The 21603-nt window shown below is 34.9% G+C and overlaps 1 pseudogene; it reads right to left on the bottom strand.

Moving 5' to 3' along the window:
• Positions 1-309: 309 nt before the first annotated feature.
• LOC134381617 (high mobility group protein B3-like) lies at positions 310-21133 on the bottom strand (annotated as a pseudogene).
• Between the last annotated feature and the right edge of the window lie 470 nt (positions 21134-21603).

Here is a 21603-nt window from a genome sequence, read left to right on the forward strand (position 1 = left end):
AAATTAAAAAAAAAAAAAAAAAGCTCCATATTTCAATGTCTTGTCACAGAAACAGCAAAGTGCACAGAGTGAGGAAAATACCAGTGTGCCTTTTCATTTAAAAAATGTTTGGAAATATGTACAACTTTGATACAGTTTCAGGGCGCTCCAGACACCCATGGCCACTTCATGTAAATCACTGACAATGTCTAGAGCACTTTGAGAGACTACAATATGATCATGATCAAATTTTGTAATTAAATCTAATGAAGGCAAAAGACACACCTTAAATAAAAGGCGTCAATTTCTCATTCCCCTGCTCTGAGGTGTTCATAAGGAGACAGACAACAGTTTTTTATTCTTCCCCACTCCCTCCTCCCCCTCATCCTCCTCTTCAACTTTCTCTTCCTCTTCCACCTTTTTCCTGACAACTTTAGGGGCACCCTTTGCACTACCAAACTTTACTTTAGATTTATAGTCAGCACCGTCTTTCTCTTACTTCTCCTTCAGCATCCCCGCCTTGGTGATGTGAGGCTGCTTTTCACTGTCGTTTAAGTCATTACACCTCTCACCCAGCTTCTTGGCTTCATCTCCAATAGAAATGCCAGAGTTTGTGGGTTTGATCTTGGGGTGGAATTCTGAAACGGGAGAAAAAATCCAGATGGTGGCCTTTTGGGAGTATTAGGGTGTTTCTTCTTGTCTCCTTTTGTTTTCTAATCCTTCATTTCCTGGAAATAGCATACTTTATCCACATTTGCCATTTCATCAAATTTAGACTTCTGTTTCCCACACATTCTCTTCCACCTCTCAGAGCACTTCTTGGAAAACTCTGCAAACTTGACAGGGACTCTGGGTTTTTCTTCCTATGTTCTCTGCAAGTTTGCGTAATGAAGATATGAGCAGACAAATTGCTCTTTGGTTTCTTGGGGTCACTTTAGCCATCCTTTATTTCCTTCTTTATTTATTGGTTAAGAATATTCATGGGGTACAGAGCAAATAGTCACCTCTCGTGCCTAAGATGTGATGGCCAGATCCATACTGGCAGCATGCCCATTACCATCTTTTTTTTTTTTTTAATTTTTATTTTGTCGATATACATTGTGCCTGATTATTGCTCCCCGTCACCAAAACCTCCCTCCCTTCTCCCTCCCCCCCTCCCCCCAACAATGTCCTTTCTGTTTGCTTGTCGTATCAACTTCAAATAATTGTGGTTGTTATATCTTCTTCCCCCCCCCCCGGTTGTGTGTGTGTGTGTGTGTGTGTGTGTGAATTTATATATTAATTTTTAGCTCCCACCAATAAGTGAGAACGTGGTATTTCTCTTTCTGTGCCTGACTTGTTTCACTTAATATAATTCTCTCAAGGTCCATCCATGTTGTTGCAAATGGCAGTATTTCATTCGTTTTTATAGCTGAGTAGTATTCCATTGTGTAGATGTACCACATTTTCCGTATCCACTCATCTGATGATGGGCATTTGGGCTGGTTCCAACTCTTGGCTATTGTAAAGAGTGCTGCGATAAACATTGCCATCTTGACTGTATCGTTCTCTAGTCTGGGCAGCCCAGGACACGACACGCTGCCCAGCGCTCCGCAGCTTTGCACTAGCGGCCTCCATGAGAGCCACCTACTCTCTCATTCTGAAACGTACAAAACATTGTTATTAACTTCAGTCATCCTGCTGTGCAATAGATCTCAAAATTTATTTGTCCTGTGTAGCTGAAACTTTATTTTTTGATTAGCAACTCTCCAATCCCTGCTTTCCCCACCCCCCACCAGCCTCTGGTAGCCATCATTTTACTCTCTGCTGCTATGAATTCAACTTTTTTAGCTTCTTCATGTAAGTGAGATCATACAGTATTTGCCTTTCTGTGCCTGGCTTATTTCACAAAGCATAATGCCTTCTAAATTCACCCCTGTTGTCCCAAATGACAGAATTTTGTTCTTTTTTAAAGGTTGAATAGTATTCCTGTGTGTGTGTGTGTGTGTGTGTGTGTGCGCGTGCGCGCGCGTGCGCGCGCGCGCATATCACATTTTTATTCCTCGATCAACACTTAGGTAGATTCCATATTTAAGCTATTGTGAATAATGCTACAATGAACATGATGGTGCAGATATCTCTTTAATATATTGATTTCATTTCTTTTGAATGTATTCCAAAAAGTGGGATTGCTGGATCGTATGGTAGTTCTATTTTTAATTTCTGGGGGACCCTCCATACTGTTTCCATAATGGCCGTACTAACTTAACGTTTCTCCAAAAGCGTACTGGATTTTCATTTTCTTTGCATCATTGCCAATACTTATCTTTCATCCTTTTGATAATAACTGTTCTAACAGGAGTGAGGTGAGATCTCATTGTGATTTCAACTCATATTTCACTAAGGATTAGTGATGCTAAGGCTGTTTTTATGAACCTGTTGCCCATTTGTATATCTTCTTTTGAGAATTGTATTTTCAGGTCTTTTGCTGATTTATTAATTGTTTGTTTGTTTGTTTATTTATTTATTTATCTATTTATTTATTTTTGCTATTCAGTTTCTGAGTTCCTTATATTAATCCATATCATATATAGAGTTTGCAAAAATAATTATTACTGTAGCATTGTGGTAAGTTATGAAATTATGAAGTATGAGCCCTCCAATGTGTTCTCTCTCTTTTTAAGATTGTTTTGAGTATTTGGGGTCTATTGCATTTCCATATGAATTTTAGAAACAATTTGTCAATTTTTGGAAAAATAGAAACTGAGATGTTTGATAGGGATTGCATTGAATCAGCATATAATTTGGAGCATATATCCATGTAAATGATGTTAAATCTTCTGATCCATCAAAAAGGCATGTATTTCCACTTATTTTGATCTTTAATTACTTTCATTGACATTTTGTAGTTTTTGCTATGTGTATATTACGTCTTTTTAACTTTTATTTCTAGTTATTTTATAATATATTATGCTATTAAAATATAATTGTTTTTACATATCATTTTTCATTATTCATTGAAGGTATAGAAAATACAGTTGATTTTGGTGTAATAATCTTGTCAAACCTGTTTATTAGCTGTATTATTTTTAGTGAGTTTCTTAGGATTTCTATATACAAAATCGTACCATGTACAAATAGAGATAGTTTTTACTTTTCTTTTAAATATGTATGACTTTTATCTTTCTTGCTTAGTTACCATGGTTAGAACCTACAATATATTGGTGAAAAGAAGTGTACAGAGCTAAAAATTGTCTTGTTGCTTATCTTAGGGCCAACAAATTCTGTCTTTGTTCATTACATATGATGTTTGCTGTGGGCTTTTTATCAATGCCCTTTATCGAGTTAAGGAAGTCCCCTTCTATTCCTAAATTGTTGGGTGTTGCTATGATGAAGGAGTGTTAGGTCTTGTCAAATTCTCTTTCTGCATTTTTTGAGATGATCCTGCTGTTTTTGACCTTTGCTATTTTATTATGGTATATTACATTGATTTTTGTTTTATGTTTTGTCACCATCCATTCCTTTTGGATCATGTTGTACAGTCCTTTTTATATGTTCCTGTATTTGGTTTGTTAGTATTTTGCTGAGGATTTGTATTTCAATATTTATGAGGAATATTAGTATGTTTTCATGTGATGTCTATGTCTGGTTTTAGTATTAAGGTAATTCTGGCCTCATAGAGTGAGTGGGAAACTGTTCTCTACCCTTCTATTTTTGAAATAGTTTGTAAAAGATTTCTGGTAATTTTACTTTAAATGTTAATAGACTTCATCTGTGAGGCTACCAAAGCTTGGATTTTCTTTTTGAAAATTACTAATTGAATTTATTTGCTTGTTACAAGTCTATTCCGATTATCTATTTCTCTTTTGGCCATTTCGGTAGTCTATGTTTTTCTAGAAATGTATCCTTTTCATCTAAATTTCTAGTTCATTGGCATATGATCACCTATAATATTATCTCGTAATTCTTTTTATTTCTATAAAGTCAGTAGTAAACCTCTTTTCTCATTCCTGTTTTTACTAGATTTTGTTTCTTATGGTACTTTTTTTTTTTGTCAGGCTATTACAGTTTATAAAAATTTTGTAGATATTTTCAAAGAACCAAATTTTGGTTTTGTCCATTTAACCTATTATTTTTCTATTTCTTATTTTATTCATTTCAGTCCTAATCTTTATTATTTCCTTCCTTCTACTTGATTTGATTTTAGTCTGCTCTTGCTTTTTCTATTTTCTCAAGAAAAAATTAAGTTATTGATTTGAGATGTTTAATTTCTTGTAATATGCATTTATAAATTTTCTTCTAAGTACTGCTTTAGCTGCATACCATGTGTTTAAATGTTCTTTCTGTTTTATTTATCTCAAAGTATTTTCTATTTCTCTTGCAAATATTTCATTGGCTTATTATTTAAGGACAGATTATTTAATTTTCACATATTATTGAATATATAAAATATTTGAATATATAAAATATTCTTTTGATTTGTAATTCATTTCCTTTATGTTAAGAGAACATGATTTGTATGATTCTGATCCTATTAAATGTACAGAGAATTGTCTTATGGCAAAGCATACTTTAGTGAATATCCCATATGAACTTGAGAAGAATTTTTATACTGCCATTGTTGGATGGAGTGTTCTTTAGATGTCTGTTAGGTCTAATTGGTCAGGGCTTCAGGTGGCTCTGACCCCACAACTTTGATCTGCACAGCCCACACCACAGTTTTCATGGGTTGGAGTCATTTGCCTGTAGCTCTCCCAGGCTGGAGTTACATTCTAGTGGCTTCATTGGTCTGGGGTCTTAGGGACAACCTGTCCCCCACAGTTTCATTATGCATTGACCTAGTGGGTCTCTCTATGATGGTCCCCCTGTGGCAATTCTCTGATTTGGCTTCAAGGGTCTCCAGGGAATCCTTTGAAATATAGGTGGATGTAGCCATGTCTTTGTAGCCTGTGCACTCTGCATGTCTGCAGAGTTAGCACCATGTTTACACTGCCAAGATTTACTGCCTACACCTCTTGGAGTGGTGGCCCAAGCTATACCTGGGCCTGTTGGCACCACACCTGGGCTTGATGAGAAGTGCTGTGCTAAAATGAATTGAACAGAAACCTGAAACTGCCCTGGACAATTAGCCCTGAGGTCCCAGAACTCCTGTGCCCCTCCTTTGAAAGTGTTCTGACTTCAAGGCCCTGGCACTTTGGGCTTATGATGGGTAGGAAGCCAGGAAGATCTCAGAAATGCTTTCAGAATCATTTTTCCATTGTTCTGATGAATAGCATCTGGCTTACCTCTATCCAGACTAATATCTTTATCAAATGTTCACTTGGCCCACCCTTGTTGTTTGTGCCCAAGCTCACTCTTTATTCTTTAAAACCTGGCCAGGCTGAGATTTTTCCAAATGTTTAAATCCTGCTTTTATTTTGATTATAAATTCTATGTTTAACTCATTTCTTTTTCATCACATTTTACTGTAAGCAGTCAGGAGAAGACATGCAGCATCCTAAACACTTTGTTTAGAGATTTTTGATGCAAAATAGCCTAGTTCATGGCTCACAAGTTTTGCCTTCTGCAAAGTGCTAGAACACATACACAATTAGGACAAGTCTTTGCCACTTTATAACAAGGATAGACTTTCCCCTAATTTCCAGTACCTTGTTCATCATTTCTGTCTAAGACTTCTATCAGAGTTGCCTTTATCATCCATATCTCTCCCAACATTCTGTTCACAAACACTTAGGTACTCTCTAGGAAGATTTAACTTCTCTCTACAGCTCTCATCTTCTAAGCCCTCACTGGGATAGTCCATTATGGTCCAACCTCTACCCATTACCCAATTCCAAAACTGCTTCCACAGTTTGGGGTACCATTATAGCAGCACACCACTTCTCAGTACTAATTTTTTCTTAGTCTGTTTTTGTTGCTATAACAAAATGCCACAGACTGGATAACTTATAAATAGTAGAAATTTACTTCTCACAGTTTTGAAGGTTGGGAAATCCAAGACGAAATTGCCTATAGATTGGTATCTGGTGATGTCTCCCCCTCTGCATCCAAGATAGCACTTTTTTGCTGTATTCACTAGAGTGTGTAAACATCGTTTCCTCACATGAATGAAAAGACAGAAGTGCAAAAGGGACTAACTCTCTCCCTTAAGCCTTTTAATAAAAATACTAATCCCATCCATGAGGGCAGTGTCCTCATGGTCTAATCACCTCCCCAAGTCCCTACCACTTAATATCATCACATTGGGGGTTAGGTTTCACCACATCAATTGAACGGACACATACATTGAAACCACAGCATATATCAAGAAATAGATTAAAGGAAAAACTCACATTAAAGAGTTATAAGAAAATGTAATATGATATGTGATTCTCAATTATTTTTTAGAGTCACTGAATATTGAGCACACCTAAAATAAATTTCAAGTCAAATTAAGCATTAGGATTTTGATTTGCAAAATCCCATGCATGCCTATATCATCTTTTGTTTTGCAGACGAGAAGTAATTGCAAATTTGGTCTATTTCTGTATATGAGATAGTAATCAGTGGAGGTATAATCAAATTAGTTTTTAAGTGAATAATTTTTTTCACATTCATTATGATGAATTATAAGGCAGGAAAGAAAGGTGCAACTTTTATTCAGCTCTCACATAGTTGGGCTTTTTAAAATCAACATAGTCATAGGGTATCAAATTTGCTTCTTCTGGTACAATTCCTTTCTGTATTCAAAAACAATTGCAGTTAATAATGGTTACAATAAGAAAGGCAATGTATTAGTCCATTAATGTTGCTATACCAGAATACCTAAAAGTGGGCAATTTATAAAGGAATGAAATTTATCTCTTACAGTTTCAGAGGGTGGGAAGTCCAAAGTCCAGGGAACACATCTGATGAAGGCCTTTTTCTGGGGGATGACTCTGTATAGCAACTCAGGGTATCACATGGTGAGAGAATGGCATGAGCAAGAGTGAGTTAACTTTCTCACTTGCCCTGGTTATGAAGCCATTAGAACCATGTCCATTAGGCCGTGAATGGATCAATCTATTTACAAGGGTAGTCCTCATGATCTAATTACCTTGAAGCCCCCACCTTTCAAATACCATAATTGGATGTCTCACCCTCTTAGCACTGTTACAATGGGAGTCAAGGGGACATTCTATCCACAGTATTACACCCTGGTTCCTCCAAACTTATATCCTTTTCATATACAAATACATTATTTTTATCCCATGGCCCCCAAATCTAGACTTATCCCAGCACCAACTCAAAACATCCAGTTCATCTGTGAAATTAAAACAAGTTATCTCCTTCCAAGATACAATGGTAGGACAAGCATAGGGTACATATTCCCATTCAAAAAGGAGCAATAAACCAAAAGAAAGGGTAACATGTCCTATGCATGTCTAAAACCCAGCAGGGCAGGCATTAAATCTTAAAGCTGGAGAATAACATCCTTTGACTGCATGCCCAACATCCTCTGCACACTGGTGTGGGTTGGGCCTCCAAGTCCTTGAGCAACACTGCTTCTATGGTTTTCCTGGGTTCAATTTATGCTTCACCTCTCCCAGGCTGGTGATACATGCTGGTAACTCTACAAATCTAGCATCTCAGTGGTGGTCTCATTCCCATGGCTCCACTAGGCATGGTCCTGGTGGGGGTTGTTTCCTGTGACTCTGACCCCACATTTGCCGTCAACATTGCTCTACTGAAGGCTCTCTGCAGTGAATATCTTTCTGAGTCTCCAGGCTTTTCCATCCATCCTTTGAAATTGGGGAGATGGCTGCCATGCCTCCACACTTCTGGCATTCTTTTAGTCTGTGGAGTTAACACCACGTGGATGCTACCCAGGGTTCCAGCTTGAATCTTCCAAAGCAGTGGGTCCAGCAGCATCTGGGGCCAATTTAATCATGGCTGGAGTAGCTAGAGCAGCTAGGATGCAGGGAGCAGCATCCCAAGGTGGCCCTGGGTAGCGAGCTCATGGAGGTTGCCTCAGGGACTGTTCCCCTAAACCATTGTATCTCCCCAGGCCTCTAGGTCTGTGATGGGAGGGGAAGCCTCGAAGATCATCTGAAATGCCTTCAGGGTCTTTCTTCCATTTTCTTGATGAGGCTACATTTATTGAATAGTTAGTGTCATATTTTAGTATGTCTAATTTTTAAAATCTCTCTCTGTTTTTCTCTCTCTCCTATTAATCTCTTTCAAAACTCAGACTCTACAAGTAAGCTTAAAACCTACTGGTTTATAAATATTTCATAGTCATTAATAAAAAGATTTGTTTTGGAGATAAAAAGCAACTAGTGATAAAATAGTGACCAAATCAATGCCTGTAAACTCAGGCAGGGTCCAATGAATACATAAATAAATAAAGGTGTTGGTATATTTTATGTCATTGTCAATGCAGAATGCAGGAGATCATACTTCCCAACCATTTTATTCCATAATTGAGAATGCAATGCAACTGAGTGGTATGACTGAGGATACCCAATTAATTAACATAAAATTAGTACTAGAACTTATAGTTAGCTGTAAGTTTAATTGTATTTCTACCAAATGTTTAAAATAATCATATGTTTTCCATCTTAGGATGATGAGAGAGCTGGGTTATTAGTAGTAACCATGCTCATGGAAAATAACATTTTAGGTCTTAAGCAAATAACAAAAGTTTGAACCTGCAGAAAACGGAAAGAATCCAAGAGATCCTCAGAAGATTATATTTTGAAAATCTTTGCTGCAAGATATTTTATCTTCTGTTTTTTTTTTTTTTCTGTTCTTCAGTTACACATTCACTACTAATTTATTTTCCATTTATCTCCATAACTATTTTCGGCTTTCCCTTTCAAATTTCTTATTTGGAATATCTAGGTAAAGTTTCTCATCTTATTGAGGTTAGCATATACTCCATCATTTCTTCTTCCTCTGCTAAACTGCATGGAGCAGATCTCTCCAATAATTAAAATACACCTACATAGAGGCTGCACCATTTTGCAGTGGAGGTTCCTCAAACAATTGCAGATAGATCTACCATACGACCCGGCTATCCCACTGCTGGGAATATACCCAGAGGAATGGAAATCATCAAGTTGAAGGTATACCTGTTCCCCAATGTTCATCGCAGCACTCTTTACAATAGCCAAGAGTTGGAACCAGCCCAAATGTCCATCATCGGATGAGTGGATATGGAAAATGTGGTACATCTACACAATGGAATACTACTCAGCTTTAAAAACGAATGAAATACTGCCATTTGCAACAACATGGATGGACCTTGAGAGAATTATATTAAGTGAAACGAGTCAGGCACAGAAAGAGAAATACCACATGTTCTCACTTATTGGTGGGAGCTAAAAATTAATATATAATTCACACACACACACACACACACACACACACACACACACACACACACACACACACACACACACACAACCCGGGGGGGGGGGCGGGGAAGAAGATATAACAACCACAATTACTTGAAGTTGATAGGACAAGCAAGCAGAAAGGACACTGTTGGGGGGGGAGGGAGGAGGGAGGGAGGTTTTGGTGATGGGCAACAATAATCAGCCACAATGTATATCGACATAATAAAATTTTTTTAAAAAAATATAAATAAATAAATAAATAAACAAACAAACAAATAAATAAATAAATAAAATACACCTACAGCACTTCTGCAATAACTTTGTATGGAGGAAAAGATACATATAATTCTCATTGAAAATTTTCTTCAGTCTGTAAAGGATCTGAAGAAGTTTTTTGTTTGTTTGTTTGGTTGGTTTTAACGAGGTTTTCATGATAAAAATATCCTTTGGGCAAATAGTTTATACTAAAATCTTAAAAAGAAATAAGTGCATTTGAAGACTTCCTACATATGTACATATTTCTAGAGAGATAATTACTATTTAAATTTAAAAGCCACATGAAAAACTATTACACAATAGCAAAACATATTGTACTAGTGAGTTACAAAATTTTATATATGCCTACATCATTGTTATCACACACAAATTAATTTATAAAACATTTCCACTACTCTAGAGTCTCTTTATTCCCACTTTTCATTCCATGCCGTTTCTGTGGATAACAACTATTCTGATATCTACTTCCATAAATTAAATTTGCTTATTTTTTCTTGAATATAAATAGAATAATCAAATGAACTTTTTCAATTTTGTCTTTTTTACTAAACATTAAATCTGTGAGAATCTAATGTTAGTACAAGTATCAGTAATTTTCTTTTCATTCTTCTGTTGTATGCTACTGAATTAATGTAACATATCATATTTACTCTTTACATTGCTGATGAGTGTTTGATCTAGATGGAGATTTTAACACAATATGAAAAGTTGATTTAATGGAAATTCAGAGAAATATGTTCTAGTATTAGTAGACTAGATAGTTTTATCCCCTAGATTCTGATCTGTAGAATGGTAAAGACATTCTAAGTCTTTTTAACAAGAAAATATTGGTCAGTTGTGAGATTCTATTTAGTATTGACCTGTTGCTTCTGACCAAAGACAAGACAATCAGTGATTAAATAAATATTAGAAAGGTAGAAACCTACCTGTATCAGTCTGCTAGTGTTGCCACAACAAAACACAACGGACTGGGTGGCTTAAGCAATAGAAATTTATTTTCTCACAGTTTTGGAGACTACAAGTCCCAGGTCAAGGTCTGGCAGGTCGGGCTCACTTCCTGGCTTGCAGACAGTTGCTTTCTTGCCATGTTCTCACATGGTCTTCCCTTTATGGAAGCAGAAAGACAGAGAGACACACACAGACAAACAGAGAGAGAAACTGAGAGAGAGAGAGAAAGAGAGAAAGAAGGTGCAGGAGCAAGCTCTCTGGTGTCTCTTCCTATAAAGACACCAATCATATCAAAATCAATACAAAAATCATTTTTATTGTTATGGTCCATCAGCAAAACAAAAGTTAATTAATAAAAAAACACTACTTGCAGTGACAGCAAAATGTGTGTGGTTTTTAGGAATAAAACCAAATAAAAGTAGTAGAAGATTCAAATAGTTGAAATTATACAAATACATTCAAAACTTTAAGGAAGTAGAGAAAAAAACACATTCATTTTAGAAATAAAATTTAAAATAGCAATTCTCAAAATTATCTATATACTCAGTATCATTTCAACCAAAAAAATGTTTTTTTAATTAATAAACTTTATTTTTGGAGCATTTTTAGGTACACAGAAAAATTGAGCATAAAATACAGAACCAAATTTTAAAGTGATTTTCCAAGGAACTTGATAAACCGATGCCACACAGAAAACACAATGCTACGAAAGAACCTGAAAACACTCCTTATAAGACGTATGTTAGGGTACTTGTATTGTTGAGTATCAGTATTTGTTACAAAGCTACAATAGATAGGGCTTTGTAAATTAGCAAACAAAAGAAAACAAAACAAATATATATGTATATATAAATTGAAATAGCACACAATTGTGGAAACTCACAGAGGTTATACTGAAAACCACTAAGGAAAGAAAATTTAGGTCAATAGAGTGACTAAGTCAATTTGTTATCTTTATGGAAAAAAATAAAATCTGGGTACTCATTACATCATTCACCATAATTAATTTTAGATGGATTAAAAAAGTAAGCATATATAAAAATAACTAAAAAGAAAATGAATTAAAGGAAAATAGAATTACAACACTGGAAAAGACTGAAAATTAGACTGCATTAAAATGACTTTTTTTAGCAAAAGAGACCAAAGTAAAAGTGAAAAAATATACAAATTAATACCACAGTTTAAATATAATCTATAGAGAAACCCAAGTAAACTAGGAAAGAAAAATAAAACAATGTATAATAATTTTTAAAAAGTATAAAATTTCCATACACAAGGGAACGAATTCTGGATTTAAAGTACTAAAAGAAGATCTTCAAACTCCTTAGTAATCATTAAAACACAAATTAAGACTGCAGTGATGTCAGATTTTACGTCAAATGAGAGTAACAAAAGTTAAGATGTATGAAAATATAAATTAGTGAGAGATTGGAACAAGAAAAACCCTTCTATGTTTCTGGAGGTTAATTTGTTACAACCACTTTGAAAAATAGTTTGGCATTATATACATTTTCAACATACACCCTTCAGTCAAGCAGTTCCATTCCTAGATATAAATCTTACATAAAGTCTTGAACATGAGCAAAAAGGGCAATATTCAAGAATAGTAATAAACAAAATTATTCATAATAGCAGAAACCTCAAAATAATGTTTGTTGACAATGTATAAATAAATTTTGATACATTTACAAAATGGAACACTCAATATTGAAAATAAATGAACTGGAGGAGTAAGAATAACACGGATAAATTTTAGAAAAAAAATTAATTGAAAAAGCAAGTCACAAAATTGTGCTTTTGATGTGATTCTCTAAAATATGAAAAATGTGTTAGTGCATTAATTAAATATGCACAGATATGTACATAGTTCCATAACTATGAAATATTGAAAGAAAGCGAGAGAATGATACATGTGAAATTCAGGCAGGGAGATGAGATTAAGACAGTGCACTTATGTAGTTTATTTTTGGCAATGTTTTGTTCTTAAGTGTATGGTGAATTTAGGGCTGTTCATTTTATTATCATGTATCATAACTTACATGATTAATACATTTGTTCCTTTCATGGTACATGCTTTAAACTATTCCATGGCAAAACATTAAAAATAAAATAAAAGGAAATAGAATTTGAAAAAGGCAGTCTAGAGTGTTGCATACCCATGTCCAGCACTAGTAATTTAAAGCCCAAAATGTGGCATGAAATTGTTTTGTAGTCTGTACTAACTTTAGTCACCTTCATGGTTTTAACCTGAGACTGCAGTCGCTGCTGAGAAAGAAAATGGAATAAATAAAAATTGTTCAACCTACATGAAATCCACATTGAAACTCTGTAACTTTTGAGGTGAGCATAGTCTTGCATTAACGACTTTCTTTTCCTGATCATTACAATGTTGCCTTGTCTATACCACTAGCTGTAGTACCAGCTGTGGCCACATGCTGAGGTTCCTTAGACACAGAGGCCTGCACAATCTGTTCCCCCAAGCCATGCACCTTGTGTTGCTCAAACCTGCACCTGTTACAAACACTTACCTGCCTTCACACACCTGCTGCAACATCTGCATCAAGAAACTAGTTTCACCTTGGTTATTTTGGACCCAAAATGCTACTACTTTTGGCAGTTTCTCCAAGTTTCCTTGCCAGTGCTCCGTGTGTTAGTCTGAAGATGATAATTTTGCACATAACCCTAATATTCAAGTTTTCAAACAATATGAATGTTATGTTACATTATGTTATTCTGTACTGTGCTGTGCTGTACTGTACTGTTCTATGTTATATTATGTTATCATTGGATACTTCAGCTTGTGCCTGAGACCAAAATGGTCTTTTTAAGACTTCCTTCACCACAAGCCTAGACCTTTGGACTCCTTGCTGGGGATAGTACTTTCCCAGCCAGATTTACAAAGGATTGCACTCTTCCTTGGATAGGATTGTTAAACATGTGGAGCAAAAGAAAATCTTGTATTTTATTGGTGATAGTGTAAAGTGTTAGAATCATTTTGAAAATTATTTGTCATTATCTTATGAATAATCATTCATACTGCTAACACTATCTGAGGGTTGTATTAGTCTGTTTCTGTCACTAATAACACAATACACAGAACTGGGTAATTTGTCAGAAAATGAAATTTATTACTTAGAGTTTAAGAGGTTGGGACATCCAAAGTCTAGAAAACACATCTGGTGGGGGTCGTGGTGGTGGCTTTACATAAGTTCAGGGATCTCACATGGCAGAAAATGGAGGAGCAGAGAGAGAGAGACTCTCATGTGCTCTCCTTTTTAAAGCCCTCAGAACCAGCCCCTGACCACCATTATTAATCCATTCAGCATGGCATGGTCCTAGAATCTAATCACCTCTTCAAGGCCCTACCTTTCAATTATTATAATAGGATTTTCCACCCTCAAAAGTTACAGTGCAAATTAAGCTTCCAATATAAGAACTCGGGGGGACACAATTCAATCAATACACAGCAAGGATGTTCATGGAAAAATTTTATACACACACAGACACACAAATATATACATACATACGTTCCCAGCAATTATGTGGAAAATGTTGGCTATGATATTCCCTAAATTAGAGATTAGTTTTAACATGCATTGGTTTATTACATAATTTTTATGATAAAAGTCGTCAAGTGTATAACCATGTTCATTTTGTACTGGACAACATTATATGTCGTGTTCTTATAATTACCAACTATGTATTTGCAATATTTTATTCGCTCAGAAAATTTACACAATCTAAATTGGGATTGGCATGATTTACTTTCATTGTCTGCTGTGACTCAAAATCTATAAATTAATGATTTAAATATGCCCAACATGTTCAAGGGCTACAAAAACAAGGAAAGGTATAGATACTTCTTTCATGAAGCCTACTGATAAGCAGAGAAAGACAAACATAAAAACAAATGCAATTAAGTTTTACAGATTCTGTGGTATAAATATGTATAGCACATACTAGGGGTAGAAAGGAGGGTAGGAACAATTTCTATCTGAGAATTTTATGTCAGGAATGGCTTTTAAAATGCAATATCACTTGAATAGAGTTACAAATGAGAAGTTGATTTTCTTAGACCAACTGATGTGGAAAAATTTTTTTCCAGGAAAGAGATCAGATGAATCAAATACCCTAGAAAATTTAAATAAATAATCAAAAGTCCTGAAGGTCGTATTTCTGGACAGACAAATGTGTTTTACTTCATAGACATCTTTAAGGAAAGAAAAACCAGAAGTATAGCCAGGTAATTCTCATTTCCTTAATATTTTAAGATAAAATGGCATGCCATAGAAAAGTCAAGTTATTTGAACTTTACATTAAAAAGATTATTTTTATTTTTATTTCATTTATGAAAGTGTTTAGGATAATAGGTTTTTGTGTGGACATAATTTTTCAACTTATTTGGGTAAATGCCAAGGAGTGAGATTATTGCATCTTATATTAAGAATATGTTTAGTTTTGTAAAAATAATCAAATTGTCTTAAAAAGTGTCTGCTACTTCAGATGTTATGTATTCTAGCTGCAAGTGTTGCCCATAGAAATTGTTTTTCCTAATATTATGCCTATATTACCATTTAGGTAGAACTTGACACTCTGCAATGGAACTATGAGTGTTTGGCATATCTAGACAGCCCCACAACCTAACATAATTTTCATGGAAAAAAAATAAATATTTCAACATGATTATCTCATGTGTTATCCATATATTAACAGTTTCTGGGTAAAACAGCAAGCAATTTATACTTTGAGAATAGGTGGGAGAAAAGATGATTTCATATACAAAAATATTAATGAAATATTTAACAACATCAAACACAACATGAGAAAATAAAGAGATCAATAATAGAAACTTTGAAGAGGAAGGGGAATAGGTCTCACAAAGCTCACTTGACAGTGTATCCTTTTCATCTATCAGCTTTTGTAATATTTATAAAGCTGACTGAAGAAGTTTGATTTTCTGGTTCCCATTTGCATCACAAAGTGCAACTCCGGATAAAAGTTACCAATTGGAATGAGGGTTGGGGCTGTGAGAAACATTAGTAGTGAGAAGCGAACAGTAGTGAGAAGAAATATTTACTTTAAAAAATCTAACCTAGAGAGCCCAGATCTATAGTTACTAGAAGTGGGAAAGGGGGAGAGGGATGGAAGACCGGGAGTAACTGGATAAGGGACAGAAAAAGTAATTACGATTTATAATGATGAATATGCTAATAATATTGATCTGATCATCACATACTGTACACTAATACTGATAGTCAAATCTGTACCTCATAAATATGTATAAATTAAAAAAAATCTAACCAAGTAAAAAAGAAAAAATCCATAAATGCTGCATCAAATATAAGTATCCTAAACCACAAGAGTAGTTGAATTGTGTTAAATAGTTTGTGTTTGCTAGGGCAGTGCACTAAGAAAACACTCAGATTTATTCATTTATTTTTTAATTACAATGGGAGTCATCTCTTCAAAGATGTAGATATTTAAGCTACTTCACTGTTTAACATTTTTTCAGTAATTTCCTATAGCTCTCAGATGTTACTCACTATATCATTCAGATGCTTTTCTTTTTCACTGATGGAACACTCTGCCTCTATGCTTCATGTAGTGAATCATGGCACTACCACTAACTCAAGGGTATCTTCCCTGAACCTCTCTAGACTAGCTAGTTTTTCCCTATCATATATACCTCTTTTCCACTTTAAAAAGAATCATCAATTATAGATACCTGTTTAATGACAGTCTTCTTACTGAGACTGTAAACTCCATGAGGTTAGAAACAATTAGTAGTATTAATCAAATTGGTATTTAATGAATGAATTTATATATAAATAATAAGATAAACAATTTTTATACCTTTGACTTAAAATATCACCAAACAAGAGAAACCCGCAATGTCTTTAACAACATACAATGAAAAACAAAGAAATACTATAAAGACCAAGATGAAACCTCTACTTCCAAAAAAAAAAAAAAAAACTTTGTAAATTGTTGCTATACTATCAGTCCAATTTTCATTACCTATCATGCTTAAGGAACTGGTTTAAGAATAAATGGATTAACCATGCTCAGAAGCAGCACGGTGATCCTCCACATCTGAAAATTTACTCACAGATATTTCATGGCTTTCCCCAAGTTTACCAGCGTGTTTAGAACTGTAAGAACAAGACAGACAGAAAAAACAACCCTAAAATTCTTCTTTTTAGGAGGAAGGCTGTGCTTCAAAACATGTGTATTAGTTTGCTATTGCTGCTGTAACAAATTACCCCACAATTGCTGGCTTGAAACAATACCAGTTTATTAGCTGACAGTTCTGAGGCCCAGAAGTCTAAAATGGATAGTTAGGGCTGTGTTAATTCTGAAGACTCAGAGGGAGAATCTGTTTCTTTGCTTTTTCTAGTTTATAAAGACTGTTGGCATTCTTTGGCTTGCAATATATAGTATTACTAAAATATTTATTAAATTATCATTGATTAAGTACTTACTACATGGTTGGATTTGTACTGTGCAATGTATATTTTTCATTCCATTCTGATGATGATACTGTAATATATGTGATTATCTTTCCTCAAAAGATAAGAAAATTGAAACAGAATAAGAACAAATGTTGGCCTGCTTCAGTTTGAAAGCCTTACTCTTCAGTGAAAAGAATTCATCACCAAGATAGCCTAACAGAAAGTGTAAGTTATGTACACAACCATCAACACCTACTATTTCTTACATTCCATTCTGTAGCAGAAATAACATTATATATTAGTATAAATGATACGGAGTTTTGTTAACAAAAGTGTGCTGTAACCAAACATTTTTAATACAAATAAGTTGACTTTTATGAGTGGTGACAGACAGCATGAAGCCCTTCTATGATGCATAATTTACTATACACATACTTTTGAGAAAAATACTTGATATATTTAATTTGACTGAAAGAATAATAAAAATTACTAAGAGAAAAATTGGGAAGATATACAGAAGACACTAGAGAGTTTTCTTTATTTAAATTGGACCTATTTTGGTTATATTTGATTGGAAGAATTTACAGACTAGAGGCAAAATCTTGATCATGCATAGTTCCTAGATGACCTTTTCCCCTAAACCACATAAGAAAATTGCCTTTTAATCTTAGAGGCTATACTCTATAATGAATGTGGATTTTTTTTTTTTTTTTTTGTCTTATGAGATCTTAAAATCCAGCCATCCAACCAACCATCCAAACAGCAAAACAAACAATCTCTTTCCATCCTAGTCGCCTGATACTCTTTATTTCTTACTATTTTTTATTTTAAAAAGTAAATTATTTCTGAGGATGAAACACTAAATAAATTATTTCTAAACAATGTACCTAAATTGTTCTCCAAGGTAGAGTAGCTTAGAGTTGCACAATTCATTCTTGTCTTGCCAAGCAGTTGTGTAAGTAATATTAAAAAACTTGAGTCTCCCCCCTATACTGGAAAGAATAACAAGCTCAGCCAATGGCAGATGTTATCCATTAAAGGCCCTTTTTCATTTTGTGATTTCTTCTCTAAAATCAGTAAGCATAGCAGGTTCAATAAATGAATAAACATATTGTAGATAATGGGATTCAGTTTTCTCACTGTTGAAGGAAGACATTACAATTAATAAACGGGTGGGGGTGGGGATGGGCAGAGAATACAGAATCAACCTTATGCTGCTTGATTAAGTCAAGAGGTATCAGTTTGAATTCGTGTTTTAATATACTGTTGTTTTAATATATATTAGATATAGAAATAAATTTAGATGTATATACATGGGTTAATACATACATATACACTTATTTCCTATCTCTATCCACTGAAAGTGCTTAGATGCATTGTCATTCACCTCAGTAACAATGAGCACAATTAGCTTCCAGATCTTGGTTTCTAATACTATTCTTTAGGGAAAAAATGAAAGTGAAGCAAGACACCTGGGAGAAGTGGATGATTCTTGTCAGAGTTAGAGAGTGTGCAAAATGAGCCTATAGCGTCTATGGTGACAGAAAAGAAGTGCTAAAAGAATAATAAAAGTTGGGGCACATTGTGAGGGCACAGGAATCAAAGTAAAGTTACTCCAAATGTCTGAAGATGAAAGAATTTGAGCTACAGTGTAAATAATAATATTAGTTTATAATCAACTAATAAAATAAATACCAATAAGTTCATACTAATATCAATAAATAACAATAAAAAATCAATTGTGGGAGAAGCAACTACTCTTTGTTACAGAAGAATTTCAATTAATAGACATAAAAAAATGAATGAAATAGAAAATATCCATTAGAAAACTAATGTAGGCAAGATCTGATGGATGCTAAAATTAGTGGGCAAAATTTAATGAGCAATGGGATATTATCAGAATCTCAAAATAGCTCCCTCAAAACAAGTCTTTGTTAATTACAAACAGAAAAAAAAAAAGTAATTTTACAGTGGAAAAAATTTGCCACAAAAATCTTCAGTAAATATAGAAATGATTAAATAATAACTGCATATTGAGTAATCTAATTTATACTTAATAACATTTTTAAAAGTGTTTTCTATGCTTACCAGAAATCTGAATGACATTTTTTATTCTCAGTTTTCTTCAGGTAATACTTTTTTATGTGAGTATAGAAACACATATTTGATCAGTAAAATAAGGTGTGTATGTGTGATATTCAATATTGATATTGAATCTCATGGTATTCAATATTGAACTTATATATTTATGTTTATAGTTCTGTAAAGTAATGATTACATAAACACTGGAAAACAAGACTAATAAATAAATAGTGGCAAGAAAATGAAGGTATCAGCTTACAGAAAAAGAGGGAAAATACAATAATTCCAAAGTATATCTAAGTTTGCGATTGTTTATTTCTCTGTGTGTGCTTATGAGTACTTAAATTGAAAAACTTAGTATGTTTTTCTTCCCTAAAAAGAGGTGATAGAGAAAATGCAAGGATTAGAGTTAAACAGATTGACTAGTTTTCTAGAGCATTGAGAGAAGTTAGAATCTATGACACTGGTTAAAATGTCTGCTTTGTAAAGAAAAAGAATATACTTAACTCACAGAGGAGATAAGTAAGAGACAATAGATGAAGATACAGTATGGATGAAAAGGAAGTGGAAATAAAATACAACAGAGGATACAAAATCCCATTAAATATCTAAGATATGTCATATGCAGATTTCAGGATGGTATTAATGAAATCGAAGACTAGAAAAAATATTTAATAAAATATTTCCATGAAACATGGTATTTAAGTTTGAAAAAAAATTATTTCCTTAAAGAAATAACTTTATTTATTGGTTCTCTGTGTGATTTTCCTAATCTGAATGCATCATGTGTAAATATTGTAAATCCTAAGGCAGAAATGCCTTTTTGTGCACAAATATTTACTGAGTTTTTGATACAGTTCTTGATGTATAGTGGGACCTCCACATACATGTTTGCATAGAAAACTGAATCACAGCAGGTGAATTAAGGTGTTACTTCAGACTGAGTAGCAAAACTTCTGGGTGAAAATATTTCAGTGGCCTAGAATCCTATTGCTTTTGAAAAGGTTCTGAAAGTGGTCAAATTTTTGAGTACTAAAACTCAGAAAGGATAACTAGATTTTTCTTCTACACTGATGACAAGGGATCATTTCTTCCAACTACTTATTTTTTCTATTTATTTTTCATTATAATTATGGCCTTTATTTTCTTGATCACTTTACCTTCTTTTCTTATGGAATGGACTTGACAAAGAAGCAGTCAGCACTTAGAAGGTTGGAGAGTCAGGTATTTTACTATGCCAGAGGGCCCAGATGAGCAAGTGCTCCAAACTCTACACCCTGAGTTTAAGTCTTACAGGGTTTATATAGGCAAACTATTCCAGGTTTTAGATTTCACTTTCTCGGCATTCATGTAGCCAGTACAGTTTACAGAAGTGAAAGTTCAGAGAAGTTGATCATCAGTAAAGCTGAGATTTTTTTTCTTTCCAGAGTGTGTCTTGCCCTGGAATGTTGGTTGGGGTTTCTCCCCGCTTTTTGGGCATTCATTTTTCCAATGGCCAAGCTCCCTGCAGAAAGCACACTGGTTGGATTGTAGGGGTGCCTGTCCTCCTCGGCAGCGGTTCTTCTTCAATATGGAGTTCTGGTCTGGATTGAGTGCCACTGCCAAGAGTGCCAACTTCTGCCTTAGGCATGTATCCACTTCCTTTTGGACCTCCCAGTCCCTATTGATGAATACCTTTTTGGCCACCTCCAGGAGCTGTGTGGCATTCATCCTAGCAAAATCTTCCAGCTTTTGAAGTTTGTGATGGATATTGGCATAGGATGGGGCCACAAAGGCTGCATTGACCATCTGTTGATATTTGGCTGCCTTGGGATCAAATGCTATGTAGATCCAGAAGGCCTTTCATAGCCTTTCATAAAATTCTGCAGGTGGCTTATCCAGTTTCTAGGTCATGATGTTTGTCTTGGACATATTAGTGGGTTTCCTGGCTGCTGCTCTCAGCCCTTGGAGGAGCGCCTCCCTATGTAAGTGGAGTTGATTTCTCCCTTCTTCCTCACTGAAGTCCTGGTTTGGAGCAGCACCTGCTACAGCATCTCTTTCCCAGTTTTCACGATCCATGGTGGCTGCGGGTGCCTGCTGTTGTAACCATTGCCTAACTCCAGTAAGCATACATCACTGTTACTTGGTGCTGAAGAGGGTGATGAGTAACTGACAACAGTCTTCCCAGGTGGGCTGGCGGCTGAGGAAAATTGACTCCAAGAGACTGATGAGAGCCTGGGGATTTTCTGAATGTGATGGAGTATGGTATTTCCCATTCAGGAAATCTGTAGTTGTAAAGAGTTGGTAGTAGAAGAGGGGGCCCCTTGCTGTACACTGCAATCTGGATTGATTTGCTATGGGTCTCAGGTCTCCCACAGGGGCATCTGGAAGGCTGAAACCTGTTGAGTGTAGCAAAATCACCTTCACAGTGGTTTAGGACTCTCTGGACTCTCTGGTGACCATGCTGGTAGGGCTGTTGGAACTGAAGTTGGAGGCTGTCTGGCAAGGGGTGCCTGGGGCCAAGTGTTTCTGAAGGAGTGGGATACGGT

Source organism: Cynocephalus volans, chromosome 7 (genome assembly GCF_027409185.1).
Source record: "Cynocephalus volans isolate mCynVol1 chromosome 7, mCynVol1.pri, whole genome shotgun sequence".
NCBI lineage: Eukaryota > Metazoa > Chordata > Mammalia > Dermoptera > Cynocephalidae > Cynocephalus > Cynocephalus volans.